This window comes from Macrotis lagotis, chromosome 7 (genome assembly GCF_037893015.1).
Source record: "Macrotis lagotis isolate mMagLag1 chromosome 7, bilby.v1.9.chrom.fasta, whole genome shotgun sequence".
Taxonomy (NCBI): domain Eukaryota; kingdom Metazoa; phylum Chordata; class Mammalia; order Peramelemorphia; family Peramelidae; genus Macrotis; species Macrotis lagotis.
The window spans coordinates 36,366-61,741 of record NC_133664.1 but is presented as its reverse complement, the minus strand read 5'-3'; the positions used below and the strand labels follow the sequence as shown (position 1 = coordinate 61,741).

General features: G+C 38.9%; 1 long non-coding RNA gene across 1 annotated transcript in view; it reads left to right on the top strand.

Moving 5' to 3' along the window:
* The first annotated feature begins 9,989 nt into the window (after positions 1–9,989).
* LOC141494284 (uncharacterized) overlaps positions 9,990–25,376 on the top strand; it is a 51,670-nt gene continuing 36,283 nt past the window's right edge. Inside the window, exon 1 of the long non-coding RNA XR_012470380.1 lies at positions 9,990–10,370. This is a non-coding gene — a long non-coding RNA (uncharacterized LOC141494284). The remainder of the gene's footprint in view (positions 10,371–25,376) is intronic.

Below are 25,376 nucleotides of genomic sequence, written 5' to 3'. Positions count from 1 at the left end.
TGTCTATCCTTCTCCTTTTGCTACCCCCTCCTGCTACCCCCACCCTGGAACCCAATCATGTTCAGTGATCAGAATTTCAAGGAGGTGCCTTCCTTCCTTCCTGGGGTGCTTTCTGCACCAACTTCTAGTCTCTTGTTCTCAACTAAAGCAACAGATCCAGATATTTGGGTCTGTATGAACACAGGAGGAAAAAGCCTATGGGATCCTCCCTGGAGCTGGGACACTTTAGCAATAATCATAAGTTCTCCACACTGCCAGGGCTTGAAACCACAGGCTATGAACAAGCCACTATCTTGCATTTGAAAGGGAACATAGAAACTTGGGAGTCGATGGAGTAAGGAGGGATATATTTTTAGGTAGCTGGCTAGGTTGGAATTGCTAAAGAACTTTTCCAAATAATTCATCTTCTCCTTCACTGATTCCAATTCAGAAGTATACACTTTCCCTTGTTTCTGAGTACCATTTGTCATAGCTGTATCACTCCAGAGGCAGTTTACTTTTCCGTCAGTTTCTGCTTTGAATATTTGAATTTGGTTTTATCAAAACTATCTTAATGGAGCCAGCAAAATTGAGGGTCATCACTAGCCAAATGGAACCAATTCTGATAGTATGAAGCACAGTCAGGACCATATTTTTTTAATTTAAATATTTTATTTGTCTATCCAGAAATAAGCAATGGTAGTTTTTACTACCATTTACTACAGGGTTTTGGATTTTACAATTTCTCCTTCCCCCCTCCCCACTCCTGCTAACAGTTTTATATTTATAACCAAACTAAACACAGATCTATAGTGAACATGTTGTGAGAGAAGAATCAGATTCAAACAGAAGAAAGAAAATATTAGACAGAAAAAGAGACATCATACATATGACAATTTTTAAAAAGTGAAGATCATAAGCTTTGATCTTCATTTAAACTCCACAGTTCCTTCTCTGAATATGGATGACATTCTCCATCACAAGTCTTTTAGAATTGTCTTTGATTATAGTACTGCAGAAATGAGCAAATCCATCATGGCTGACCATCATCCTATGTTGTTATTAGTGTGTATAATGTTCTTCTGGTTCTGCTTGCTTCATTCAGTATCAAGTCAAGCAAGTCTTTCTTGGTTTTTCTGAATATCCTGCAGGACCATATTTCTTATTCATTTGAAAGGCACATGTTCTTTCTGAGAGCCTGCAAATAGGATCTGCCCCATTTTAAAGGCGGACACTCAAAGATCATAACACTATGTAGCAATTACACCCAGGTTCACTATAAGTGATATAACAATATAAATACAATTAATCTCCACTGTGCTTGCAATCCACTTAAATTATAAATTAATATTCAATAACTGTAATCAAACATGCACTTAAAGATGTTAACTTCAACTGGTTTAACATCACCCCCCCCAAAAAAAACCCAACCAAATAAGTAATTCTTACTAAAACATTTATACCTGCAGCAAAACAAAACAAAACAAAAACACATGCAAAAACTTTGCCAATGCATGTGTCAGGTAACAAAAAAAGAAAAAAAAGATGACCTTGCCACAGAGTGATCTTGGTCACTAACAATCACTCTGTAAGACTCTTCACAATGAAAGGCTGACTTGTTCAAAGCCTGGACTCAAAAGTGGAGCAGGAGTCAAAAGATTTGAATTTAGCAGATAGGTAAACTGGGACTCTGGAACAAGTTTTCCAGGGGGTCTAGTCTCACTTCAGATATTGGGAAACCCAGTGTTACCTCCTCCATAGATAACCACTGCCACCAATTAATGTTAACCAAGGTTTTCCTGAGCCCTCTCTAATCTGAGGGTGACCAAGCAGACCAGAGACAGAACCAGCAACCAGAATGGTTTATTAATCACTTTCATTGTAAGGAACTGATATACAAATCATAGGATTCCTCCATTCCTTGGAACTCCATCTTGCTCTTATAGAGACAGATATCTTGACCATGATCATAGAACAAACAGACTTGAAGATTAAGTGATGTTCTCAGGACAAGCCCTCATACTGGATAATACAATGATTACATCACCTGTGACCATGCATGTAGGTGACCTGTGGGAAGCGCTAGGTTGGTTGTATAGTTTTGTGGGTTATTGTCTTAGTTATTCTGATACACTTTACTTAACACAGGCAAGCACAATTCAGGGCAGGACCTGACATGATTGACTGTTGACTTCTTTTCACTGTTTTCCCAGGCCTAGAGTCTACCTGTGAAAAGCAGCTCTGGAAACTAAATTATTATCAAATTCAGTATACATATCATAATTAACTGATATAAAATTAACATCCTTGACACTAGAAAAGATACCAGCTGTAATCAAGGAATCAATCATTTTGAATCAAGACTGGTGTCTGTTGAGACTAAGGGAGCTCAGTGGTGTATCACATTCAAACAAACACATTGTTCCAGGTGTGATTTTTAAAAAATTTCATAATCACTGGTCAGACAATTTATCAGATAAAAATAACTTCATTATTGGAGAATGGTCTCCTCAAAATTCCAATAGAAGAAAAATGAAAAGTCTAATAGTAACATAAACAATGTTACAGATGCAAAATATGTAACAAAATTGCCCAGTGACTTCAGGTCAGTTGAATGGGTGTCTGAATTATCTTAGAAAAGTCCCTTCACCCATCTATCCCTTTAACAGTAGAGAGAGATGGCATTCAGAGGAGACTTAGAGACAATCTGATGCAATTACATTTGATTCTTTTTCTCATAGCTCCTAAACTTAGAACCTTAAAGTCAAACATCATTTGTTCCAGGAGAAGCAGATATGTTTCATCATTACTTCTTTAAATTAGCCTGAGAGCATTGTATAAGCCATTCACAGTTCTTTATCATACAACATTGCTTTTAATATGTACAAAATTCTCCTGGTTCTGTTCATTTTATTTTGTATCAGTTCATTTAAGTCTTTCTAGGTTTTTCAATCAATCATATATATATATATATAAAATGTATATAGCAGTCAATGGAGTTAAGTAGCTTGCCCAAGGCCACACAGCGAGGTAATTATTAAGTGCCTGAGGTTGTATTTGAGCTCAGGTACTCCTGACTCCAGGACTGGTGTTCTATGCACTGCGCAACCTAGCTGCCCCCTCAATCATATTTTTTAGAGAAAAAAACACAATAATGAGTAACAAAAGGGAAATTTTTTGTATAGGATGGATAATGATTCTCAAACGCCAGAATCTCTGATATAGTGAATCATATCCATATGATAGAAATGGAAGGAAATGAAAAACCATCAAATTCTAAGCTCATTGGCAAAACACATTTTGTACATGTAGTGGGGAATACTGATCCCCCACCCCCCCCCCAAGTATCAGGCTATTTTAGATCTAACCAACCTTTCCTATATATGGAACATTAGTGAATTTCTTTTTTTTTTTTTTTTAAGGCATGAATGGAACTTTTTTTACTTTTCAAAGATTTTATTTACTTTGAGTTTTACAATATCCCCCAATCTTGCTTCCCTCCCTCCACCCCCCCACAGAAGGCAATTTGCCAATCTTTACATTGTTTCCATGGTATATATTGATCCAAATTGAATGCAATGAGAGAGAAATCATTTCCTTAAGGAAAAAAAAATAAAGTATAAGAGCAAGATTACGTAATAAGATATTGGGTTTTTTTTTTTTCTAAATTAGAGGTAATAGTCCTTGGTCTTTGTTCAAGCTCCACAATTCTTTCTCTGGATACAGATGGTATTCTCCATTGTAGATAGCCCCAAATTGTCCCTGATTGTTGCATTGATGGAATGGGCAAGTCCATCAAAGTTGATCATCACCCCCATGCTGCTTTTAGGGTGTATAGTGTTCTTCTGGTTCTACTCATCTTGCTCAGCATCAGTTCATGAAAATCCCTTCAGGCTTCCCTGAATTCCCATTCCTCCTGGTTTCTAATAGAACAATAGTGTTCCAAGACATACATAGACCACAGTTTGTTAAGCTATCCCCCAATTGAAGGACATTTACTTGATTTCCAATTCTTTGCCACAACAAACAGGGCTGCTATGAATATTTTGTACAATTGATGTTTTTACCCTTTTTCATCATCTCTTCAGGGTATAGACCCAGTAGTGGTATTGCTGGATCAAAGGGTATGCACATTTTTGTTGCCCTTTGGGCTTAATTCCAAATTGCTCTCCAGAAAGGTTGGATGAGTTCACAGCTCTACCAACAATGTATTAGTGTCCCAGATTTCCTACATCCCTTCCAACACTGATCATTGTCCTTTCTGGTCATATTGGTGAGTCTGAGAGGTGTGAGGTGGTACCTCAGAGATGCTTTTTGCATTTCTTTAATAAGTAACTATTTAGAGCAATTTTTCATATGACTATGGATCACTTTGATTTCCTCATCTGAAAATTATGTTTGCATATCCTTTGGCCATTTGTTGATTGGGGAATGGCTTATTTTTTAAAAATTTTGACTCAGTTCTCTGTATATTTTAGAAATGAGTCCTTTGTCATTAGTGGATTTCTTAACTCATTCTTTTGACCCCTATTCCCCCAAGTTTCTAAAGTCCTAGGGGTATATTTCTCAAGGTCATTATTTCTCAAAAAGAAACTGGCAACATTTTTCTTATGAATTAGCTCAAAGACAGCCCAAGATAATTAAATATATTTGTAATGAATGAAGTAACCTTCTCCATCATAGTTACTCTTGCTTCTCTATAATGAAATATCATAATTAAGGAATATAGGCCATAGACAAATGAAGGCAACCATAAAACAAAGGTTTAAGTTATTTTGGCTATGGCACAGCATCCCCAGAGTGACCTCAAGCCCTTAATGTAACAGCAGATAACTCTTCTTCACTTGCCTGACAACCATCTCATATCACTCAGTGCGATCCAGATTCTGATTATAATACCTCTATAGAATGAACTTCATGTTTTCACCCAGATAAGACTCATTTCAGCCATTCAGAAAGTAAACTAGGTCTTTCTTTTTTAAATGCTATTTTTTCAATTACATGCAAAAATAATTTTCAACTTTTTGTTGAAATTCATCTTTGTAAGCTTTTGAGTTGCTTATTTTTCTACTGCCCTCCCCCACCATGCCATTGAGTGATCTGATATAGATTAAGATCTTTAACCTTGTTCTCTTTTAAGAGATCACATATAACTCTTCCCCTCCCACCCCACCCCCCGAATACCCGGCCCTTGTCAGGTTCTCACAAACTCTTCAAAGAATTTTTTAGAAGATATCACTTCACATCACCTTCTCCCTTTCTTCTCCATACTTTCTCCCTGATTCCAAGGGGAGACATTTCTCATCTTCTTTCCAATTGATCATTAGGTTCTTCATAATGATTATTTTAACAGTTGACTCTGATAGAAAGGTGTGGTCTTTGAACAAATCCCATCTTTATGCTTCATTTTTCTCCTCCAGGTTGATAGTGGTTAGACTCACTGAATTCTGAAGCTTCCTTTAGCTCCATATTCTATGACTTTTTATAATTTAGAAATTGGTTACTTGAATGTCACATTCAAGGATGTAGCTGTGGACTTCACCCAGGAGGAATGGGGTTAGGGTTAGTTGTACGAAGAAGTCATGCTGGAGAATACTGGGAACCTCTTCTCCCTAGGTAAGGACACCTCCACTGGTAATTATGAATCTTCATTCACTAATGTGCAAGGTTATTTATCAATTATTAGAAAGAGAAAAATGCTGGTCTCCTCAGTCCAAGGGAGAGATAGGGTCTGCTGTCTACTTTTCCTGCCAAAGACCTTTGCATAGTGTGATTAGAAGCTGGAGATTTCTTTTGTTGCTTCTGAAGCTCTAGGTAGCTTCAGATCAAATCAGTGTGTAAGCATCTCAGATGTAGAAGTAACCTCAGAAGTTGTTAAGTCCAACTTCTACTCACATTCTCAGGACTGATGGGGAGTACTGTTACATGTGATTGAACATAATGGAGTGATTCTCAAAATGAAGTTCCTCTGTATCCAAACCCCCTTTTTTCCTTAAAAAGAAATAAATTACATGTTTATCTTCAAGCTTATCATTAAATGATTCCTCATGACCAGGCATTTCAGCTCTTAGATAAGATATGATTTCTTACTTTGAGCAAAGGGAAGTACCATGGATGCTGGAGCAAAAAGGCCTGGGGAGCCTCTGGCCAGGTGAGTGCGGTGAAGGCAGGTATATGAGAGCTGTGATTACAAGAAGCTTCTATGGGTTATGTTGAAATAAGTACTAGATTTGGGGGCATGAAAAAAACCTATCTAGGAATTTTATTTTCAGATTTGTTAGCAATGGCCTACTGAAAAAGACTGCTCACAAATCAGTGAGCAGTCTCAGTTTTCCCATTTGTAAAATGAAGGAATTGGACTCCATGACATTTCACCTCCCTTCCAGGGATCAATTTATGGTCTTATAAGAAGTCATTGTTTGGAATTTGGGTGCATGGAAATCTCTTGAAAAATGTAAAAAGGAAAAAAAAAACCTAAAAAAAAGCAACAAAGGGGTGGCTAGGTGGCATAGTGGATAAAGCACCAGCCTTGGCGTCAGGAGTACCTGGGTTCAAATCTGGTCTCAGACACTTAATAATTACCCAGCTGTGTGGCCTTGGGCAAGCCACTTAACCCCGTTTGCCTTGCAAAAAAAAAAACCTAAAAAAAAAGAAAATGTAAAAAGGAGTTAGACTATCCAATATGAGTTCTTTATTAGACCTTTTTCAAGATCTAATTAAGGTCTGCTAGATTGCCTTTGGCTCTCGTGCTCAGTCTGGAAGGGCAAGTAACACACCAACAACTATGTATAAACCCATGATAGGCAGGATAAATTTGAACTGGTCAAGAGAGGGCTTATAGCATATATGGAGGGGAAATAGCAGGGTGGAAGAAGACTGGAGATGACTTGGTATAACAGCTCGAGACAGACTGTATATTAGATCCTTTGGGAGCCACTAGAAGTTGAGTAGATCGAGGCATGGTCAGATGAGAACTTTACAATACTGAACATGACAGTGGGGTGGGGAAATGATTAGACTGGTAGACACCCAAAGTAGGTGGACCTGTTGGCAGTCTCAAATTCCCCAGCTGTTAGGTGATGGGGCCTGAAGGCTGAACATGACAGTGTTGGGAGAGTAGTGGGTTTATGTGAAAGATGTTACACAGGTAGAATCCAGGAGAGTTTATGAATCCCAGGACTTTGGAACAGATTGAATATCAGGATAGTGAGGGTGAATGTGTGAGAGTGACTGAGAAGAGTATGATACTTCATTTCTGAGCCTGGATTTTGGGAGGAAGCTTCAGGCAGTTTTAGGAAAATAGGAAGAAAGGGTTGGAGTAAAAAGAATGAGTTTCATTTTGGACATGGTGAAAGGACAAGCAGGAGGTAGATGATGGGATGAAATGGGATTATTTGTTCTGTTCATCTGATATTGAGGTTTAAAAGGCAAAGAAGGCATTTGATTCATGTGAGATATGGAAGAAAAGAGAGTTTTTGATAAATGTCCAGTTTTTTAAGTGAAATATGAATCAAAATTCTTCATTGAGAAGATGTGGTTAGGGGGCAACTGGGGATGCAGTAGAAAGAGCACCACCCTGGAGTCAGGAGATCCTGAATTCAAATCCAGTTCTAGACACTTGATACTTATAGCTGTGTGACTTGGGCAAGTCACTTTACCCCATTGCCTCCCCTCCCCCCACCCCCACCCCCAAAAGAGAGAAAGAATATATAGAGGGGCAGCTAGGTGGCTCAGTGGATAAAGCACCCGCCCTGGAGTCAGGAGTACCTGGGTTCAAATCTGGTCTCAGACACTTAATGATTACCTAGCTGTGTGGCCTTGGGCAAGTCACTTAACCCCATTGCCTTGCAAGAATCTTACCAGCAATAACTAAAAGAGAAATACCCCCAACAATCTATTCTCTTTATGTTTATAGAGATGGACAATGGAGGCATCCTTGAATTTTGTGGGGGGGATAACCTCATCATGCCATATAACCTGGAATATATTTCAGTCAACTTAAAAAAAAATTATTTATGGCAATTTATGCCCACTATTTTTCCTTCCAAGTTAGCAACAAATTGTTCCTGCTCAGAGAGACTCTATTCTCTTGACATTAATTTTTCTGGTAGCCATTTTGCCTCTTTAGTTGAATGTGATGAGTCTGTGATTAGTCCAGCACTCTGCACCACACATTGCCTTTGTCACTCTCACATCATGACTGTCTCTTCTCCTTTTGATGACATAGTCTAGCAGATGCCAATATTTGCTACTTGGGTGCATCCAGGAAGTTTGATATTGTAAACAGAAGACAATGTTTGTGATGAGAAGGTCATGCGATGTGCAAGTCTTCCGTAGTAGGTGACCACTGCTGTTGCTGTTTCTAATTCCATTCCTCCCAAGTACTCCCAGCCACGTCTGGTAATCGGAGCTTACTCTAGCATTAAAGCCACCCAGAATTATGAGTTTATCCTCTTTCAGTACATTGATGATAAGGGTCTCCAGATTTTCATAAAATTTTTCTTTAACTTCTTCAGTATTTGGTGGGAACATAAGCACTGAAGATAGTGGCATAGCATTTTCCTGGAAGTGGCAATCTCTTTGTCATGAATGTCAACTAGATTAGTTTTGATTGCAAAAACTTACCCCAATTTCACAGCACTTCCCTTCACTGGGGCCACTCCAGAAAAAAAACATGTATCCAGCTCGGACTTCAGTCAATTGACCTTCATTTGTCAGCCTTGTTTCACTCTGGTCTGCTATTTGGATAGGCTATCTGATGAATTCTCTTGCAACAAGAGCTATTTGTCTTTGGTGGTCTATGTGATCTTGTATGGTCTATGAGTGTGGGCAGGTCTTATGCACCGATGGTGAATGGCATCTTCTTTAAAGAATTATTTAATTGTTGATTTTTTTGTCTTGTTGATTTTTTGTCTCTTGACTGTACTGTGGTATCCCCACCTGATGTGGTAATCAGGCCAGGGCTGGGTAAGTAGACAATTTTTAGGGCACCTATTCTAGTCCCTCCTCACATCAGGAAGTGAACTGTGTGATCCTTAAAAGGGCTACTCTGTCACCCAAGGGGGCTACCGAATCTCACAGCTACTTTCAGTGGGGAAATAACCCTTTGGCCTGGGCCATCCATGTTCAGGGTTGTGACTACAGCTCCCAGTGTAGCCCCACCAGCTGCTTCTCACTTGCCTCTTTGTCGCAGGACTCTCAGGAAAGGTTATGAGTGATATCTTTTGTTGCATGTGTAAATTGGATTTAAGTGAGGTAGATTTGTCTGAAGTCATCTGCTTCACTCTCTCTTCCAAAGTCATCATGAGCCAGTGCAAGACAGAGTCAAGGTAACTGGGGGTGTTTCTAGATGCTGTGGATGACCTTGTGGATAAACTCATAATTCTAACCAAGCTCTAAGTGCTCCATCCTATCTGCTTCAGCTGTCTACATGGCCATTGGAACGAAGTGTTCTTCTCCACCCATTTCACTGGTATGCTTGGGGTAGACACTCCCACTACTCCCTTGTCACGTTCAGTGCTGGTCCTTCTGCCCCATCACCAGGGATGCTTTGTGGCTTCCATTTGCTATTGGGTGGCAGAGACTGTGCAGTCAATCAGAAGTTAAGGTCAGGTCACTCTGCCTTGGGCCCCTGGACCATTAGCTTCCATGTCCCTTTCTCTTGGAGGGATCAAATTGAGAATGGGGAGACCTTTTTTCTAGCCATTGCCTTTCAGTGGTTTAAAAGGCTGACTGGGGGGAGGGGAACTGCTTTAGACTCAGCTCAGAAATGAATATAGAGTTGGGGGAGGGAGTATGGAAAGTGCGCAGGCTCAGGAGTTGAGGACATAAGTTCAAATTAGGCCTCAGGTATTTGACACTTACTGATGACCACGGACTAGTCATTTAACCCTGATTATTTTGCCAACGACTACAACAAAATGAACATGAGGATATATGCCAAAGGAACAGAGTGATGGGGGGGGGCCTGGGGAGGTGGGGGTAGGGGGTAGAAAACTCAAAGATGCAGGGTCTGAGGTTAGGAAGGGCCCACTTGTGGCATCTCTTTACTTTCTTCCTCTTGGATATTGATGCTGGCCTAGAGCAGGGGATAGGTACACAGTCCCAGTACCAACCACTGAACTTCTGAGCCCTTTGTAATGTTCTTCTCTCTGGGATTCCTCATTGGAATTTTTTTCAGACTGCAGGTATGAAGGGTTGCCAGAAGGGACCAGCCCAAGCTGCCTTTGGGAGATGAAAAAGGAGCAGGTAGAGGAGAGGCTGCTCCCGTCCTTCAGCATCCTTTCCTTGCTCTTCTCTTCCCTTCCATATCCTGGTTCTTGATTGGCTTGTTTTCATCTCTTTCCAGGTAGTGACAGTGCTGGGGTCAGATGTCTGTCTCCCAGCCAAAGGTGAGATTCTGGGGGCTTCATGTAAAGCAAAGAGGGAGGGAGGGGTGAGTGGTTGGGGTGAGGACCGGAAGGGTGGGGCGGCTGGCGGCCACTGATGACTTTGAGGATCTCCCCAAACCTGTCTTTCTTCAGCTTGGTAGGGACCTGAGAAAGAATTTTCTGAGGGCCTTTGACTCCCTCTCCACTGTTCAGTGTAACCCTCTTCTCAAATATAAATTCACCAAGATAATAGAAAACAACCTCAACCCATCCATCTATCCCTTCTCTACCTGTCTCAGCCTTTCAAGGTAGATACCTGATGCTGGTCAGTCCAGGGAAATTGGTCTTTAACTCTCTTCCCTGACTCCTCCCTGCACAGGAGGTGGCCTAAAAGTCTGATGCCCTCCTCCATGCTGGATCCAGGTGGGTCTAAGCCCAGTCACCTCTTGTGGCTGTTTCCTTTCCCTTGCTCTTTTCCCGTAAGCACTTTAACCTCAACTCTTGTTAATCAGCAGCCTGTCCTTTAAGTAGCTCCCTATCTTGCTGCCTCTCCAGAGAACCTAATCCAGGAATTGATTTCAGTCATCAGGAAAGTTTAGTGAGTAACTTGTGAACTTTTTGTAATAAAATGAACCCTGGTAAACTGCCATTTAAAATCTAAGCCCTTCGTGCCTCCAGGGTCAAGATATCTTGAGGGTATTTTCCAGTACCTCTGAGGAGTACTTGTAAACCTGGTGTATTCTGACTTGTTCCAAAGCTTTCAGGCAGAGCCCAGGGCACTTCTCCTTCCTGGAGCTGGTATGGTACCCAACAGGCTAATGGGTCACTAAGCCCCCAGGCCCACCCTCTGCACCAATTTTCAAAGGGTTTCATTTCTGTTATTTCTTCCCTCTGGCCTGCTTTTTCTTTATTGCAGGAGCCTCCCTAAGGGTTTCTGTGGCCTCTCCCCAGGGTTCTGTAATGGGCCCTGGATCTCCATCTCTGTGGGTGATGGTCACTATTCAGAGGGACTGCCTTGTTCCCTTTTAAACCATCCCAGGATGAAGGCTTTTCTTTCCCCTCTGAAGAAGAGAAGGGTTTCAATTTGGAATTAATGGGGAGAATAGTTAGCTTCTAGATGTAGAGCCCCCCTACCTCTTCTCTGCTTCACTGGAGTCCCTGCCCTCTATATGTTTAGAGTCAGTTTATTATTCTCCACCTGGAACTTCCTCCTCCCAAACCTATTGGGCTGATCCATGTTGCTGGGGAAAAATTACCTTCTCTCTTTTGTTCTGCCCTAGTATTGCTTTTGAAAAAAGGGAATGTTTTAATAATTTCTATATCTCCATCTTATAATCACTATCACAGTTCAGTACCAGACATTTTTTTCCCCTCTTCCAAGGCCACCCAACTTTGCTCACTTTTTCTAAACTCTCTTGGGGTAGGAGTTCCCCTCTACAATTATTAATTGATCAAAGGAAGGCCGTCACAAAGTGGCAGATGTTAATGAAGAGAAAATATTTGCTAACAATATAGCAGGTCATATCCTGGGGTCATGTTGGGGCACTAGTGGTTCACACCCTACATAGTTTTTTGGCACAGAAAGAGGCTTCTGTTCATTTCTCAAGCAAGCAGGCCAGGGATTTTGTGATAAATAGGTGGATAGTGAAAGCTATTTTGTACTGTGGTCAGATATAATTTTGGGATGCTGGGGTTGAAGTATGGAAAGAACTCGGAGGGAGTGACACTATATTCCTTTTTGAGCCCAGAAGCTTCCTCTTGCCTCAGTCATCTAGTTGTGAAAGTTTCTATGGGGAGGTCTTGTCTACTCTCTTCTCACAAGACATCCTGTCCCTCAGTGGCTTACAAGGAGCAGGAGGAGGCCTCTCTTTGGAGGAACTCAGTGACTGATCCTTGTGGGCTTTGTTATAGTGTAGATTCCATGTGAGTAGGTTGGTCAGAGGTGTCAAATACACAGCCTACTGATGGACTGCCAAGTTTTGGAAAGCTTTAAAACCAGATTAAAGTATAGTTTGGAAATATTTAACAAAAATGAAAATGCAATAAAGTAGATGACATTTCATTTTAAAACCAAGTCAATGTTGGCTGCAGTGATCCTTCAGATTACTATTTTGGGCCACCTAGGTGGTACATTTGGATAGATTGCAGGGCCTGGAGTCAGGAAGACTCATTTTACTGAGCTCAAATCTGGCCTCAGACATTTACTAGCTGGGTGACCTTGGGCAAGTCACTTAACACTGCCTCTGTTTCTTCAACTGTAAAATGAGAAGGAACTGGAAAACCACTTTAGTATCTTTACCAAGAATACCCCAAATGGGGTCACAAAGAGTTGCATAAGATTGAAAATGAGTAACAATAACAACAAATTTCTATTTGAGTTTGCCATCAGTGAATAGACTAGATAATTTCTGAGGGTCCAAAAACCTCTTAAATCTGTAAATCTGATTTCCTCTGTACTTATAGTGCTAATATAAAGGATTTCCTGGGCTTTTGCTACTGCTCATTCAACACACATTGCACCATGGTGAGGCTGCCCATTTTGAATAATTGTTGGATCAACTTCCTTCTAAAATGAAAATACCAGTTTTTTCTCTTCCCAGTCATTCAAATAGGAGAGGGAGTGAAAAGGAGAAAATATCCTAGTACCCAAAGTGTGCATCTTTCTCTTGCTTAACATGAGTTTTAAAATGTCAAGTCTGCAGGTTTCAAGGTTCAGGGCTTCTGGAATTCAGTTGTGCCAATTGTGCTAATTGGAGGGATTCAGAGAATCTTTGGAGGGCTCTGGAGAGAGAGAGAGAGAGGGAGAGAGAGAGAGAGAGAGAGAGAGAGAGAGAGAGAGAGAGAGAGAGAGAGAGAATGAATATCTATCAACATGGAGTGAAACAGCTGAAAATAGCTGCCTAAGGGAGAAAACCTGGGATATTAATTGATTTGGTCAAGGACAAGGACTGTAGGGACCAGAATAAAAAGCCCCCCTTCCAAAAAAAGGCATTTTGAGATTAGAGAAGTCACTCTGCCAACTTCCAGCAATTGTAAGAAGGGCTAATCTCTGGATGCATTTCCAGGGTTTAGCAAAATGAAGGCCCAGGTAAATGTATTCAGAGTGATAGGCTGTCCAAAAAAAGAAAACGAGAAATGTTGAGAGTCTACTGAAAAGAGATTCAATGATCTTTACTGCTAATCATTTTTCAAAAAATTATTCAACTCAGTAAACATACCCCTGAATGCTCCCAACAAACAATTTATTTTCCAGCAAATGCTGAATGAGAAAATTCTTCGATAGGTCCAAAAGAGCAATTTTCCCTGAAATGTAGAGCACTGACATGAGATGAAATAAAAAACAAAAACATACCTTCGCCTCTAGTTATCTGAAGTAGACATAAATGATGTTTTAGATATTATTTATACCAATTCGTTTTTTAGGGAAGGACACTGATTCTTAGTAACTCAGAACATTGGATTTCAAATGTTATTTATGTTCCACTACACCAATCTGACACTAGCATGGAGTTTGATATGTTTTCAAACCAAACAAAAGCATAATTCTCTCTGGATGGCAGGTTTCTCCAACTCCTTCCATTGCTATATGACATCATACAAATCTATGGCCATACCAAAGATATAATAACCATCTTTGTAATGAAAAAGCAAAATGAAGAAAACTCTAATGTTGCTTAGACTCTCGATGACATGCACCCTGATGGTAACTGGTTCATCCAGGCTGTCTGTTAAGTCTCTTGGATAGAGACACCAAATGAACTAATTTGGGAGGTGAGAAATGTCATGATTTGCCTGCTTCTATCTTTAATCTTGATAACTTCAGTCAAAGCATCTGATGAGACAATTTTTGGTAAAGGGACATGAAGGCAGGTTTCCCCTCCTGACATGTGGGAAATGAGGAGTGCTTTCATGGAAAGAGATGATCAAAGTTCATCATTTTTACTTTCATATCAGTTCTGCTACTCACTCCACTACTCTTCACTCACACCTTGGGGGGAGGGTCTCCCCACCTGAAGTCTCTTCTCACTCCAGTCCATTCATCCTTCAGTTACCAAAGGGACCTTTCCAGAATTAAACTCTTCCCCTATCACACATCTAGTCCTTCATTCAGTACACTTCAGGGACTCCTATCACTTGTTATTCACACACACAGAGGCAGTGAGGGCTTTTGTACCTGACTGGGGTGGGAGTGGAGATAGGGATGAAGAAGCAGAATGAATAGCTACTCAGGCTGCTATGTCTAAAATAGTCAGAAGGTGGCGAGCTAGGCTTGTGCTAAGGGCTCATGTAACGACAACCATACTCCACCTACCTATCTGCCAGTTGCCTCCAAAGTCTATAAATTTTCGTGTTTTCTTAGTAGTCTGTAACTTTGCAGTTCAGTGCCCTCATTCACTCGGTTCCCCTATCTCTTTTGCTTCATTATTATGACCACAAAAAATCAGTCACTAAGAATTTTTTACTACAATGAAAAAGGAAAAGATGAGGAGCATCTGATCAGACTTCTACATGAACAGCAGCCCCTCTGGTTCCAATCAGCATTGTTTTCTGCATCCAGCCTCTCTTTTGAACCTAGTTTTTAACAGATACATGAGAAGACTTTGAGTCACTGGGCTGTTCTTTAACCAAGGTCGGAGTCCTTTAGATTGAGTCTTAGGTTCTTCTAAGTAAATGAGCAGTCATCTCACTGACATCATCTGCTCCCTAGCTGTCAGTTGACCAACAATTGTCTACTATGTTCCAGAAACTGGGGGGATGAATAACAAAAACTGTTCCTGCACTCAAGGACCTCATTAGTAACCATTATTTCTGATCTGTCAAAGTACCTCTCCTAAAGGATTTCCCTTTGGGTCCTCTGGGGGAAGGCAAAGCATCCAAGTTATCATGTTCTAAAGGAACCTTGTACCTCAGGTAGATAAATAGTAGGACTGACTGTGTTTACACCAACTGCATTCCCTCTGTTCTCAGAGCCAACTATATCTATAACATTTGAAATCCACAAATTGGAGGGAACTCAAAAAAGAGCCATGTGGTAGGAAGGGGTTAAAGAGGATGTTTGGGGATAAAGAACACAAGGATGTGGTCCTTCCTGGATAAATGGAATAGCTTTGCCAGGATCATCAGGGACTCTGAAAGGCACTGATCTCTCCAATAAAGATGGGAGAATAGTTCTGAGACATAGACTACAGTGGTCTCTTTAGTAATCCCCACAATTGTATACTTTTTTGATTCCAGGGGAGAAGAATGGGAAAGGCAGAAAGGTTTAAAACTGAGAGTATGGCACAATTGTCAGCTCTTGCAGCTATGTGCTTTGGGCATAGTTTCAAATTGTTCCCCTCCATGGTTGGATTAGTTCACAACTTCAATAATAGTGCATTAGTGTTTCATTTTCCCACATCCTACAACATTGATTATGTGAGCAATGTGGGGTATTGATGATCTCCACAGGGTGGAGGCTGCCTAAGAAATACATTACAAAGGGGGAATGGCCCTAGCCAATTACAAAACTAGGAGAGATCTTCTAATCCCTTCCCAAAGAAGATGGGTCCAAGATTAGAAGAAATCAGTCCCCAACTAGCCAAGGGTGACCTTGAGGTTTTGACCCAACACAACTGAGTTTGCTCAGTTAGGTCACACCGCCTGTGACAATTGAGGCTCATCAACATAACATGCATCGTCTGATGGGGGATTCATAAGAGACGTGGACCTCTTAGACTGTGACTCAAATGACAATAGCCTATGAAAATTCAGGTGGGAAGGGAAAGTGTTTCTAAAACTATATTATAATGGACATTATTGTACCTCAGGGTGCCTCATGCTAGGGGGGCAGCTGAGTCTTACAAGATTCATGAATAAAAAGTTCAATTCTTCTCTCACTCCAGCAGATTTGTTTATTTTATAGATAATGGATCATTTTCCTTTTTTTGTCATTTTAGGCAATCTGATAGGTGTGAGGTGTGAGAAAATGTAACAAATATTTGAAACCTATATTTCTAGTTAAAAAGTTTGATTTCTTTATGTTGTAAGAAATGGAATGTTGTCTCCCCAAATGTTAATTAAAAACTCAGGAAGAGAAATGATTAAGATAATAAATGATTAGCTTTCATTTCCACATTAGTTATGAGAAACTGAGAAAGGGACTATATCAGTGGGTATTTCTATCTTTTAAGAGGAATGTTTTAGTTGTGGCAAACTAAGAGAAAGATGTGGTCCTGTAGCTGTTAAAGTACAGATTTTATTATTGGATCTGGTTAGAATACAATGTATACTAAAGTTAGTCAATGAACTCTGAAATAGGGTGAAGCAGTATATTATAATAAGTATACAAAGGGACAATTTATAAACTGGATTTTAAGGGATTGAAAAGAAAAGGAATGGAAAGTGAGAAAAGTCTGCATTTTTCTTTGAACCTTAAGAAAAGTCTATCTGGGAAAAAGGATGATGATGTTGGGTATGTGAGGAAGGTTTGAGTAAGTCTGAAAATTTTTATGAGAAAAAGTTATGTCAATCTTTCTGGATTAAGGAATCCAAACATGAACTGAATTAAGGTAAAATTAATTTTCTTCTATTGGATGGTCTGGGAAATAATGAACACTAGAAATACAGGATATTATGAAAAGAAGTTTTGTTTTAATCAGCCCATGATCAGGTAATAAGAACAAAAGTTGGCTAATAGTTTGGTAACTAGTAGTGATTTTTTTTTAAACTGTTCTTGTAAAGAAGATAGGAATATTTTAAAGAGAAGTTAAGGATAGTTTTAGATCAGGAGTAAGCTGAAAGTCTATCTTGGGAAGAAGGCATTTTTCTCATCTAGGGGTTTAGTCGGGAGAGGGGGGGATGGAGTAGGACTTTTGATCTATAATTATGCAGAGACAAGTGGTAGATAAGAATTTTCTTAAACTTAGAAATTCTTCCAGTCTCCAATACCAAATTATATTTTACCCTGTCAGGGATACCTAATATTTGAGATCTGCTATTAGGGAAATTTATATACTACACAAAGAAAGGTGATTTAAGTAATTATACTGTAAGAAGAAAACAATGGCATGTTTTTTAGTCATATGACTGTGAGGTGTTTGGTCTGAATGCAATTGAACTTTTTATTATCTTTTAAATTGAAAGATAGCTAGAGTTAGTAATAAAGAATAGATTCTTAAATAAACTAAACATTTGAGGATTTGTTGATCCCAAAACACTATATCAGGCCCTAAAGGAGGCCCTTATTGAGTTTTCATGGATCAGTCTTAATTGACTTGAGTTCAAAGTAGTTTAAAACAGTCTAGTTTCCTCAAGGTGGTCAGAGAGTCACTTGTGCATTTCTATAGCAGCATATGCTATTGCATGCATCTTAGAGGCTCCTTAGTGAAAATAGGGGACTGGAACTTTCTGACTGGAACTGGACTTGAAACTCTGAAGTTCCCTTTCCCCTTTAAAAAAGAAAAATGATGTTAAATTGAAGAGTAATCTAGTAAGGAAATAAAAACCAACAGGTTTCCCTGTCTGAAACCAACAGACCCTCCTTTTGTAAGTACCTTTAAGTTCAAGTCAAGGGAAGAGGCACTCAAGTTTTGTGGTAATTTAAAAATGTTATCAGGAATATTGGCTGATTTCATTTGAGAAAGAGAAACACTCTCAGGAGAAAAAAATTTTGAAAACTTATTTATGTAGTGGGTTCTAATTCTCCATTCTGTAAGTTAATTTTGTTGTAATGTTAGTAATTGGGTCCAACCTATTTTAATTTTTTTTTAGGTTTTTGCAAGGCAAATGGGGTTAAGTGGCTTGCCCAAGGCCACACAACTAGGTAATTATTAAGTGTCTGAGACCGGATTTGAACTTAGGCCCTCCTGATTCCAGGGCCAGTACTCTATCCACTGCACCATTTAGCCACCCCTTCACATTTATTCTTTAACCCTTTCAAATCCTTTATCAATTTACATGTGAGCAGGGCATCACACACCACAGAGATAGAAAGACCACTGAAAGACCCTGCTCTAGGCTTTATAGAAATTATGGGCAAAGCATCTTTTCATCTCAGTTTGACCTCCACCTCTCTAAACAAGAAGATCCTGCTTTATTTTCCTGACAGCTGGACTATAAAGCATCACAATTTTTAGTTGAATATTGAAAATTGGTTTGGGTTAGGCTTTAATGAAAAAACGTATAAGCATTGTCAAAAGCAATAGTCACTGCATTTTTTCTTAAAACAATATTGTTTTAGTGTATACAGTTTTATCTTGGTTCTGCTCATTTTGCTCTTCAGGATTTTGTTCAAGTTCATCCCTGTTTTTTTAAAATCTTCATGGTCGCCATTATACCATAGGAGTATTCAATCTCATTCATATACCACAACTTGTTCAACCATTCCACATTTGACAGGCATCCCTATGCTTTTCAGTTGTTTGATTCCACAAGAGTTTTTTACCCTTTTCCCCAATCATCTTAGGAAACAGACCCAACAGTATTGTTGCTGAGTCAAAGGAGATAAGTAGTTTAATAAATCCTTGGAAATTACTCCAGATTACTCTTTCAGAATGGTTGGATCAGTTCACAGTTCCACCAATAGTGACTTATTTTTTCAATTATTCCACATCCCCTGAAACATTTGTCCCTTTTCCCTTTTATCATTTTAACCAACACAATAGGTATACAATAGGTATACAATCTCAAGATTGTTTTAATTTGCATTTCTCTAACCAGTGAATATTTAGAACATTTTTCATAAGACTATATATTGTTTTCAATTCCTTATTGGAGATCAGCTTATTTCCATTGAGCACTTAATCCATTATAGAATGATTCCTTAAAGAATTTATAAAGGTCTTTATTTATTTGAAACGAGACCTTTTCCTGAGAAACTGCCAATAAATTTTCCCTCAACATTCTGTTTTCCTTCTGATCTTGGCATTATTTGTCCTAAACCCATTTAATTTAATGTCATTGAAATTCTTCCTAGAACTTACACAGTTCTATCTCTTATCATAAATTATTTGCCTATATAACTGCTGGATAATAAGTTCAGTGTCCTTCAAAGTTTCTTGTAATATCTCTCTTTATATTGAAGCCATGTATTCATTTTGATTTGATGTTGATAATGCTGTAAGATATTGGGAGCTTCAATGTGTTTGTTTTTCCAACACTACATACTATTGTAAGAATGGAAATAGGCAATAGGCAGGAGTGGAAAGTCGAACCAAGAATGAACAGGACAAGAAATCTGGAGGAGAGTTTCAGCTAGATAGTTTTCTAAGATTTTCCCAGTGGCAGTGGTTTAACAAGGCTATCAAGTTTAATCCTTTAAGAGCCATTGATGGCATTCAAACCTGTTGGATCATAAGAAGTAAAAAGAGGGCACAGGGATTGTGAAAGGGCCCCCAAAAGTTGGACCTTCAAAAAGGGAAAACTGAATGAAAGATATCTCAATTAATTATAGCAAATACACCATAGGAACATTAGCAGTGACAAATGAGAGTCTTACAAGGAAAGATATTCATAATTAAAAATAACCATCTCAATGATGAAGTATTTTGCAATAAAAAATAGAATACAAATTTCCTAAGGAAGAGAAAGGTCTTAAGAACCAGTTTTGTGAATGTAACCCTAAGTACCTTAGTCCCCTACTGCCTTGGATGTTAGTGTGATACATCTTCCTGGTGTGCCAGGGTTCTCCAGGGTTGTTCTTAAAGTCTACTGTTTCTATGCTCTCTGCCATTGCACCCTGTCTTCATAATTCAGTTTCCTCAAGTATTGGGCTTGTGTCTCCTGCTCCCCAGTCAGCTTAATTTAAAAAGAGTCTTGACTTCAAAAGTATAGAACCTATTGATACAAATATACTCTCCCGGGAAGACTAGGTGGCATAGTGGATAAAGCACCAGCTTTGGAGTCAGGAGTACCTGGGTTCAAATCTGGTCTCAGACACTTCATAATTACTTAGCTGCGTGGCCTTGGGCAAGCCACTTAACCCTATTTGCCTTGCAAAAACCTAAACAACAACAACAAAAAACAAATATACTCTCCCAATTTATGGAATCTCCATTCCACTTAGTTTTGTGTTCAAGGAGGGCTAGGTCATAAATTCCCTAAGTTCATACTGAGTAGAATCCCAGGTTCTCAAGTCCAAAGCGCCTTCCTCCTCTTGAGCTCATCACCCTAGCTTCTTAGGGTTTCGTTAAGGTGCTGGCTCTTATTACGATCCTCTTGGAATCCTGGCTCCAAAGAGAGACCATGATTCTAATTCCTGAGTCCAAAGAGGATCCCCCTCAATACCTGGAACTGAGGATAAAATATACAAAAGAGAAACCATATACCTCAACCCATGGGGCCTACAAAGGAAAAGTGGGGAGAGAGAGATCTACCCTTTCCAGTTCAGTTGATGGGGTTCATACTGTGCATAAGCTGCATGTCATCTTTTCCTTCTATAAGCAGTCACAGGTTCGAGGATCCCAGAAAGACAGATACACAGTCAAAATAGTAGGGGAGAAGAAGGATGCCTCCTTGTTAGGTAATTTGGACATACTAGAAAATGCCTACAGAGGTCCTGCTGAAATGAATGCAGAACATTTTTTTTTCAAAAGAACTGAAATTTAATCAATGAAAATGAAAAAATATTGATAGAAATTTGAATTTTTAATGAATAAATCTTAAAGTATGAGACAAGAAAATGGGAATTTTTGGTGGAGGTTAGCTTACTCTGGAGAATAGTAAATTCTTTGAAATAATATTAGAACCAATGAAAGAATTGGAATTCAGGTTCAATGAAAGAAGGAAAATTAACTGAATAAAGCAAAAAGAAAAGAATACCTGAGAATTGTAGAAAAATAGCAATGATATGAAGATGGGACAGAAGTATCACCCTGAAGGATGATAGAACTTCAATATTGTCTTGCATGTCAAATAATTATGTTAAATGTGGCAACCATCATTGATTATTAAATACAGAATACTTCAACAATTAATTATGGCAAATAGGCCAGAAATATTAGGAAAAAATCCAATTCCCTTGTGAAAGGAGTGTGACATGAACCTTGAATGACCTGTAAGAATTAGAGTCACCTGGATTTCTCCATTTCTTCACTCAATCACAAGTGTGATCTAAATGTGAATGAGGCCCAGGTGTCCTTATTCAAATAATCAGTCACTCAAAGGAATGTCAATCCAGTGTAAGAGGAAAAATAATATACTTGGCTGAAGCAAATGAAAGTTTGTCCTATGGATTTTACATAAAATAGCAAGCCAGTTTGGAAACATTCCATTGTTTGGCAGCATAGATCAGAGAGAAGTTCTAGTGAGTCTCCTGAGAGGGCCCTATATTGGTGGGGGTTTGAGGGAGTCTTTACCTCTGTCTCCCCAAAGGAAAAGGAATTTGTGAGGTTCAGGGATTCCAACAACTCAAACCTTCTTGACAATTCAGGAGTGTCCCCAGGACCACAGTGACTACTGATAGCTTCAGGATACTCATAATCAAAGATAATGCTGATTTACTGGAGAAAGACCACTTTAGGACTCCCTTGAAAGATCAGAGGAAAGCTACACTTTACCTAAGGAGAAACACCTTGAGGACTCCAGAAAAAATGATTTCAGGAGAGATCTGTGAGTTATCCCCTCGTCCATATATGCACTCGGAACTTGTGATTAATTTCTCTTGACCTACACATGTACCTGTGGAGAAAGTATCACAGACTTTTAAGTGTATTTTGGACCACACTTACTATACCACCCTACAAGGTAATTATTTCTGGTTGAAAAACTTCTATTAGCTGATAATCATAGGAGTGGCACTATGATGAAGGCCAATAAACTCTCCATAAATGAACTCCAAAAGAGAGCCTTGCCAGCATGATCTGCTTCAAGCCAATTCCAGCAATTCCCGGAATAGTGGGTCCTGGGAGTAACTCAAAACAGGCTGGGACCCTCAGCACTCCCTTACTTCTCACAGTTCCAATTTTTCCTTTTGAAAATAGGAATTTGCCCTGTACTTGACCTCAGCTCCCTTCATGACTCTGGGCAAACCCTGGACTCTCCAACCTCAGTTTCCTCATCTGTAAAATGAGAGACAGTTGGGTAGTGACTGAGTTTTCTGACAGATATCGAATGCTTCATTTTTGTATTGTTCGGAAAGATTTCTCATACAAAGCAAAAATCTAAAGGAAATGTTCCTTTAGAAACTTGGTGGAGGGGCTTGAATCTTAATTTCTTGCTCTCCTACCTTCTGTGCATATCTCTGCTCCCCGTCCACACATCCAATTCTTTGGGACTCTATAGGGTCATTCCTGGTCTTTTCTTTGTAAAGATACTGGAGTGGATTGTCATTTTCCTTTGCATATATAGCTGAATACATATGTACAAACATGAGTGCATATATGTTTACAATGATCATATGAATATGTGTGTATATATATATATGCATATATAGCCTCATTTGATTGCTCTTTTATATTGCATGACTTGTCTACTATTATTGTCAACATTTGGTAGACAGGGCTAAGAAAAGTCAACTGTCTTCCCTAGGGTCAGGGCCTAGAATGGAAGAGGAAGACCCCTAAGGGTCTTCACATCTAACCCTTTGCTATTTTTCCAGAATTTTCATAACTTCATCATTTTATGAAGACAGTCTTCCTGTTCCTTTATGTGACCTTCCCATATCCCAACCTTTATAATGTCTGCAGTAGTATCACTTTCAAGCTTGAGTTTCTGCTTTCTCTGGCTTCTTGATAATTCCATCTTCTATAAGAAGTGTTTGGAGTCTCTTTCAGGTAGTTCTTCCTCTATGATATTATCTCTGGTTTCTCCTCAGTTTTCTTCTTAATGTTTGGGTTATTTCATTGCCATTAAACTTTGAGTTCCTCAAGGGAAAAAGCTGTTTCCCTTCCTTCCAATTCCCTGCTCTTAGAGTGCCAAAGCACAGTGGTTTCTTAGGCAATGCTTATTGCCCTGACAAGTCCAGGTTGAGAATGTCATTCTCTATTCCTTCCACCTGCCTTACAATGTTTTTTACTTGAGAATAGCTTCTTCACTTGAGTTAGAAGAAAAGTCCCAATGGAACCTATATCAGTAAAGAAATCAAAGTCCCATGTACCTATCTCCTTCCTTTTGCCAGGAAAAAATAAAAACTCAGGTGTTGACTGTGGACTATTGTAGACTTCCATTTATGCATTATTTGATCTCTAGAGAGATTTTCTTATTCTTAACAACTTATCTGTGAGTAGGCCATTAGATACCACAGAGTTAGAAAGACATTTGAAAGACTCTGCTCTAGGCTTTATAGTAATTATGGGCAAAACAATTTTTCATTTAATCTGATTTTTCACTTCTAAACAAGAAGACACTTTCCAGACAGCCATGCTATAAGACTCTACAATTTTTAGTTGAATATTGAAAACTTATTTAGGCAAGGTTTTAATGAAAAAAAGGGTAAGTATTGTCAAAAATAAATAGTCACTGCATTTGGTCCTTTACCTTTGGGATCATTAACAATGGGATATTGGGGAGAGAACATTTCTCCATTCATCTTAAATGAGTCAAGAGACCATTGCTGAAAATAATCATCATAAACAATCTCTTCTTCACTATTATCATCATTGGTTTACTTTTATACCAATTTTCTGCTTGATTTTTTGTTGTTGAATTTTGTTTTTTCTGATGAAAAATGATTGATACAAATACTTTTAGTCTGAAGTTATTAAGTTAATTGGCATCTATATATTATTGTTTCTTTTTTAGATTAAAATAGTTTTAAGTATGAATTGGGTGAGTCGAGATGGGCAAAACCCTGTGGTACAGCATTGTAGATAAATGCTGGATTCAATGTTGGGAAGACAGATGGATTTGATTTCTACCCACTGATGTCTGATAACAGTGTGGTTATTGATAAATTTGTGGACAATTCTAGATGTTTAGGGTGAGAAGAGACCTCTACCATGATGACATGGGATCAGAAGACTTCTGTTCTATTCCTGGTGTTTTTCCTGGTGTTGTTGGGCAGCAAACACCATATGGACCGCTCTTTGAGACTTACTGAAGCCATACTGGCTCTCAGGGAGGTGACCATCTTTCAGGTGAAGAATTGGCCTATTGAGAAGGACTTGGCAAGAGTCTTACTAGCAATACTTAAAAAAGAAATGCCCCTGTGATTGTCACAGGATGATCTATTCCCTTTACCTTTATGGAGATGGATGAGGGAGGTATTCTTGAGGTATCTTGGGATAATCTCTTCATGCCATATAATCTGGAACCTTTCAGTCAGTTTTTGGATGAGCCATGACCTCTCATTTGTAGATCTCATCAGGAATAGAATAAATACCAGGTGCTTTACCACTTGAAAGGAACTTAATATTATTCAAAACCTCTTCTTCAGTTGGAAGAAAGTCATCAAATCTTAGATCAGAGAAAAATGGTCTATTGTTTTACAATTCTCTGTATCCATCTGAAAATATTATATGAGTATATTTAAATGATTGTCTCTATGTATATGTATCTATACACATGTCATTGAATCTCTTTCATCATGGTTGCCTCAGCTATAAATTAAGTGTATTCAACTAGTAGATGTGTAAGGAGACAGTGAGCTCTAAATTGCTATATTTCTATAATTTCTTGTTGGTCTGAAATTTGAACTAAGTCAAGCAGTTGTTGCCTTATCCTTGACAAATGAGTTCAGTGGAGAATTTCTGTTGATCATGGGTAGAAATGACAACCTAGCCCATTGGAGGGATCGTGATTTTAAAGAAGTGAGGAGCCTTAAACTCTTTTTATGTGAATATGCATTTCATAGTTGATGGAATGATCCTAGGAAGGATATGACGATACCAAGGCCATACAAGTTAGTAAGTGAGGGTTTGAACCCGAATTCCATAGTTTTTCCATCCCACAGCATTCTCATCATCTCCATATGGAAAGTTTTATTTCTTAGACATTTGATCCAAACAATAGTTTGGACTACTACTACTACTACTACTACTACTACTACTACTACTACTACTACTACTAATAATAATAATAATAATAATAACAACTAGCATTTCATAGCTCCTT